Raw genomic sequence first — 6,457 nt, 5'->3', positions numbered from 1 at the left:
GAACGAACCGATTTTGTCAGGAATGATACCCCAACGTCAGGAAACTCCCGTCAGCAACAGCTTGTCAGGAAAGATCGCCGTTCCTGACGGCGCCCGTCACGAATAGATTTTCCTGACGGCGTTTCCTGACAAGTGCCTGGAGCCACCCAAATTCATATTCCTGACGGCCTCACCGTCAGGATGTACCGTCAGAAAACTGGCCGTCGGGAACATGTTCTGTTTCCTGACAGCTAGTGGCACTCAGGACCATACCTTCAGGAATGAGCTCTACATATCCATGACGGCTGGCTTCGTCAGGAAAGGATTAAAATGGTCCTCAGGAATGAACCAAGAGCAAATAAAAATATTATTGGAAAGCGGTATATATATTCACAGCCACATGCCAAATCATTTCACATTCATGCATACACAAAGATCATATAACCCGGTTTAAAATCACATCCAATTCCTAGGTCACAATGTACCCATCCAATTTATTTAAATCTCGTTATTCACAAGATCTACATATTCATATCCAAGTCATGATTCATGGAGCCTTAACTTAACAGGAGGTGTCACCAAATACGAAACACGCATACTGGTTGATTCCTAAATTGCCAAGAGAAGCAATTGACAAAGAAAGCCTACCTGCACCCTATTTCACAATATTAACAACTAATTATACTACTGGAATTTCTAAATGTTGGAGTAGAACTATGCTCATCCACATGAGTAGCATGAGGATGGTCTTCCATCATGGGAAGATTCTGTTAATGGAGTGCATTCCCTTGGGCTTGGAATGTTCCATTCACCTATACAATAGAAAAATATAGGAGATTTTAATGAACAACGGTGAAAGGCAAAACTGTGATATGTACAAGCTTTCAAACCAAAAGGTAAACTACAGCTCATGACTTTTCTTATTGCCAAGTATAGGCTGCAATTAAATGTAACATGAACATAATTAAAAAAAGGCAAGAAAAATTAAATGATTGCCATCCAATGCCCTATACCCATAGTTTTCATGGCAAATGAAAATTTGTCATGACCAACCACCTTCACAACTTTACGTGGTAGCAAAAAAAATCATCACTTCATAGGAAAAATCTAAGTATGACAAGCACTAAACTGCATGTACAGAACTAGCACTACATGTAGAAAACTAGCAGTAAGCGTCATATTTATAGCTTTGCAATGCAAGTTCCGAACATCGGTAGTTTAACATTACTACAAGAACTTGCTGTATCTCAAGTAAGGACAAAACATGGGCATGAGCTAAAACAGTTGGGGAGCCTAAACAAGCTGCAAGGTAATCTGAAAATTCATCATCTTGAATATGTCAAAAACAAGAAGGAAGCAGACGATGCAAAGCTAGCTGATAAGAAAAGACTAATATGACTGGAACTGTCCTGGGGTGGTTCCTTACAGACTTGCTCACCAGAAGTTCAAGTGGAGGTGCTCAAGGGCGTTCGCCCACCCAAGGGTCTTACAAGTCTATGTCTCCATCACCACTACGCCCAGTACCTGGAACGATTTCTTCTCAGAAGCTGTATTCATGAAGGAAATTAGAATAACTGGAGACATACTCATAAATGCAGTCCTTAGATATAATATTAAAAGTTTAAGACAATGTTTTTTTGTTGCAAGAACACATTAATGAAAACTGACTGGAATAGAAATTAGAAACTCTAAATGATCTATAAATGGATCTCACCAGTCATAGTGAATCATTTCCTAAAATTATAAGCTAACATGTACAGAGAACATATTTAATTTTGTATGACAACTTAAATCATGAACTAAGTTATACTGACTACATGGTTGCAGTACACAGTCACTTAAGAAGGCAGCAACCACTAACTGAAATACACAAACACTTGGGCAGCATGAACAAGTTTATAAACCAAAAGGAAACTTCAGTTCACGACACACATGTTGTTATCCACCAAGCAAGTGAAGAAGTCTTTTATTAAAGCTAAGTGTAGGCTGCACTTATGAAGAGCTAACAGGAACATAACGTACAAGGAAGAAAAGGAAATAAAATAAATGTTTATAATCCAATCCAAACTGAAAGCCAAGACCATGCACCTTTCGTACTTGAACTTGCTCCTCTACTTGTTGAGGTTGTCAAATATTTTAATACATGAATAAAATGTCAATACCATGCACATTCGAAACCATTCCAGCTTGCTATATAGCATCTATAGTGCGACAAACAGTTAGGTTTATGTGCAAATCATCAACAAGACCTATAGCACAGTCAGAGCAAATATGTGTAAAAGACATATATATGCAGTTGTGCACTGCACTGGCACTACACTACAAGGACAGAACTAGCACCACATTTACACAGAAAGAAACAGAGCAGCACATAAGCAAGCAGCAACCACTAATTGAAATACACAGGCACTGATTAAATAGATTGTTTCATATCATAAATTATTAACACATGAACTAGTTTGATGCATCCCTGTTTTGATGACACCACAATCTTACATGCACTATACTACATTGCTCTACTTGTATAATTCAGCTGCAGTTTACTTTGCTAACCATAGAAGTAACATGATCACAACCATTGTCAAGTTTGTGCATAGAGGAATTGGGGATCATAACAACAACTTACCGTATCACTATCATCCATCTTCTAATCTTGAAAAGGAAGAAGCTCTTGGGTATTTCTTATCCATCTTGCTATATACCAACTGTAGTGCAACAAATGGTATATATCCTGTCTTGGGGTAGAACCATGCTCATCCAGATGAGTAGCATGAACATGGCCTTCAGCATGGGAAGGATCTGCCAGCGGAGTACGGGCATCCTCTTGGGCTTGGAAGGATCAATTCACCTACAATGGAAAAGAATATAGCATATTTCAATGAACAATGGTGAAAGGCAAAACTGTAATATATGTATACAAGTTTTCAAACACAAAGGTAAACTCCAGCTCATGACACACATGCTATTAGTCACCAAACAAATGAAAAGGTCTTTTCTTGGTGCCAAGTGCAGACTGCAACTATGAAGAAGTACCAGGAACATAACTTTGAAGATCGAGATGACGTTCCTTCCAATATACTGGATGTGTGTCTTGAAGATGCTTTGTGGTGGGTTCTTCTGAAACCATGGACATAGCATGTCGCTTTAATTTCAGATTAACAATAATTGTAGTGTTCAAGTTTGTTGCTGCTGCAGGCCCATACTTTCTTTCCTACATATGAAAACATGCTCTTTCAACAAACTTTCCATGAGTGGAACTTACCAACATGCCTGGATTGGACTTCTTGATCGAGAGGGTTGTGGTGTGGCAATGTCACTTCTCAAACTTGGCCTTTGTAGCGCTACAACTTCCTGATTTTGTAAGACCTTCAATGAAGAGAAAACAATAAAGCATGCATACGTAAACTGCACCTTCCTGAACAGGGAACATAACCTACAACTTGCAGGTATTGACACGCATACAGATATGTATCACAACTCATCAATGAGACCAATTGAGGAACAACCCGATTTAATGTATGCACAAACTTAAAATTGCGCAGCACACTACCTAGACAGATGGCGACTATAATACCCCATGGCTGTTGCACTCAATCCTTTCAGAAGAACAACAAAACATCATTGTTTTAATCTCAAGAAGAGTGTACTAAACAATGAACATATTGCTGCAGCACATGTAAATTATTTGGAACAGCAATAGATGGGGAGGGGGGAGGAGAAGACGGGCACTCACTGGTCGGGGAGGGAGCCACCTCCACACGGCGACGGAGGTGGATCTGGAAGTTCGCCGGCCAGGGACGCGGATCTGGAAGTTCGCCGGCCAGGGAGGCGGATCTGGAAGTCGCCGGCGATGGGGGCCGCGCTAGATGGGGAGGGAGGCTGTGCTGGAGGCGTGGAGTCGGTGCTCAACGGCGATGTGGGCGGCGCTCGATGGGGAGGGAGTCGGCGGATCAGAACTGGACGGCGGACACGGGGGCAAGCGGCGGCGCTGGTCATGGGAGTGGGAGGAGCAGACCGATGGGAGAAGACCGGACCCTGTTTTAGGGATTTTGACCAAGCGCTCCACACGTGACCACAGCCATGCGAAAATATCCGATATCCGCGCGCTTTTCTCTCCCAAACGAAAAAATCAGGCGCCTCCCGAGCGAAAATATCAGCGCGTCCCGCGAACGTGTCTTCCTGACGGCCAGGTACACGTTCCTGAAGGTGCGTATCTGATTCGCAACGTGGATTGGGCCCCGACGCGAACGTGCCACCTCGTTCCTGAAGGTTAATCTATTTCCTGAAGGCTATCGTGAAGAGCGTCAGGAACGTTGCCATCTTTCCTCTCGGCGGACCGTCCACGTCAGGAACGTGCCCACGTTCCTGAAGGAGGCATCGGGCCCGTCATGATGGTGCCTGGCCGTCACCAAAAAGTCTGTTTCGGGTAGTGACTCCAAAATGCTTTTGAAAATAACATTTTGGAGCATCCATTTTTTAGCCACGTTTTGCAGGAATGTTATCCGGTGATGAAACTTTGCAGTCTATCAAAACATTTGTTAATGTTTGGCAAAAAATCATAATTTTTGAATTTTTTTATTTTACTTTTCTTAGCACTGGTGATGGCAATATTTATAGATTTTTCCTCAATATATATGTGTCGTTGTTCTTGTTCCGCTCTTTACTAGGTCCCTCGGATCTGAGCCGAACCTTCGAGTTGTGATGTGCTCTACGGAGTGCCTCCCCTTTAGACTGCTTTTCAAGTGTGAATAAGTGAAGATATATATCCATGTAGAGGTTTATATATATATAGGATTACTAGACAAATAACCAAACCTATCCTTTGGACCAGAAAAGAAAAGGTGTACCATGAATCACATGCTATTTGGTGCTGTGAAGATTGCTCGAAGCGTCTTACCTCGTTAGAGGCGACGGGTGCGTGTTTATATAGCAGGGGCCAACCCTGGATATGCATACATCGGTTGAGTACAACTTGGAGAACAAGAGAGGAGGAGATAAGGCGCAGGTAGTTGTGCTACGGGATTACAACAAGTTAAACCGTACAACTATCCTAACAGACTAGCTAACCTCCTAGAGATATAACCAAGTTATGCGTATGCAAAATATCCGGTGTTTAACATCCTCCCTTAATCACAACTCTGTCAAGTTGAGATTACGTTTAAACTCTTCAAAACTCTTTGTAGGCAATGCCTTGGTGAACCCGTCTGCAACTTGATCTCGAGAATGCACAAACCGAATCTCCAATTTTCTGCTTGCAACTCTCTCTCTGACAAAATAAAAGTCTATCTCAATATGCTTTGTTCTAGCATGAAAAACAGGATTTGCAGACAAGTATGTTGCACCAAGGTTGTCACACCATAAGCATGGAGTTTGAGTGCTTCTGACACCAAGTTCTCTCATCAGTGATTGAACCCAAATAATCTCTGCTGTTGCATTTGCCAACGCCTTGTATTCTGCCTCTGTGCTTGATCTAGAGACTGTAGCATGTTTCTTTGCACACCATGATATTAAGTTAGGTCCAAAAAATATAGCAAACCCACCAGTGGAACGTCTGTCATCAACACATCCGGCCCAATCAGAATCAAAAAATGCACTGACTAGTGTGGATGATGACTTGGTGAAGTTCAGACCAACATTCATGGTATTTTTCACATATCTCACTATGCGCTTTGCAGCAGTCCAATGAACTGTAGTAGGTGCATGAAGAAACTGACATACCTTGTTAACAGCAAAAGATAAATCAGGTCTAGTGAGAGTTACGTACTGAAGAGCACCTACTAGACTTCTGTATTTTGTGCCATCCTCTTGACTCAAAAGTTCTCCTTCTGTGAGAGATAATTTTTCTGTGCTGGAGAGAGGAGTTAGTGACGGTTTGCATCCTTGCAATCCAACTCTTCTTACCAGATCAGTTGCATACTTTTCCTGTGAAAGATGAAGCCCATCCTCATGTTTCTTTACTTCAATTCCTAGGAAAAAGTGCAAGTCTCCTAAATCCTTGAGAGCAAACTCTGAATTTAAATCCTTCAGCAATGCTGTTATGGCCTCATTGGATGAGCTAGTAACAATTATATCATCAACATAAATAAGCACAAATATAGATGTATTTGACTTATTGTAAATAAACAATGAGGTGTCAGATTTTGAAGGAACGAAACCAAGAGCCTGCAATTTCTGACTGAGACGGGAATACCATGCTCTGGGAGCTTGCTTCAAACCATACAAAGCTTTGTCAAGTCTGCATACATAGAATGGTGCATTCTTGTCCTCAAAACCAGGAGGTTGTTTCATGTAAACTTCTTCTTCCAGAATGCCATGAAGGAACGCATTCTGTACATCCAGCTGACGAAGGCTCCATCCCCTGGAAACAGCAGTTGACAAGACAAGGCGAATCGTTGCAGCTTTTACAACCGGACTGAAGGTGTCCTCATAATCTATGCCATAACGTTGTTTAAAGCCTTTCGCAACAAGTCTAGCTTTG

The 6,457-nt window shown here is 41.8% G+C and overlaps 1 long non-coding RNA gene across 5 annotated transcripts; it reads right to left on the bottom strand.

The window, feature by feature from the left end:
- Positions 1-413: 413 nt before the first annotated feature.
- Positions 414-4,043, bottom strand: LOC125524317. Of its 5 annotated transcripts, none has more exons than XR_007290665.1 (6): positions 3,713-4,043; positions 3,530-3,575; positions 3,242-3,345; positions 2,606-3,096; positions 1,418-1,526; positions 414-791 (listed from the first exon to the last, which is right to left on the bottom strand). It is a non-coding gene; the product is annotated as an uncharacterized LOC125524317 (long non-coding RNA). The 5 variants fall into 5 exon arrangements; XR_007290662.1 differs by lacking the exon at positions 3,530-3,575 and having other exon boundaries at positions 2,606-2,827; positions 3,025-3,096; positions 3,713-4,036; XR_007290664.1 differs by lacking the exon at positions 3,530-3,575 and having other exon boundaries at positions 3,242-3,330; positions 3,713-4,041.
- Between the last annotated feature and the right edge of the window lie 2,414 nt (positions 4,044-6,457).

This window comes from Triticum urartu, chromosome 7 (genome assembly GCF_003073215.2).
Source record: "Triticum urartu cultivar G1812 chromosome 7, Tu2.1, whole genome shotgun sequence".
Lineage (NCBI taxonomy): Eukaryota > Viridiplantae > Streptophyta > Magnoliopsida > Poales > Poaceae > Triticum > Triticum urartu.
The sequence above is the reverse complement of the archived record's forward strand: the minus strand, read 5'-3'. Positions and strand labels throughout refer to the sequence as shown.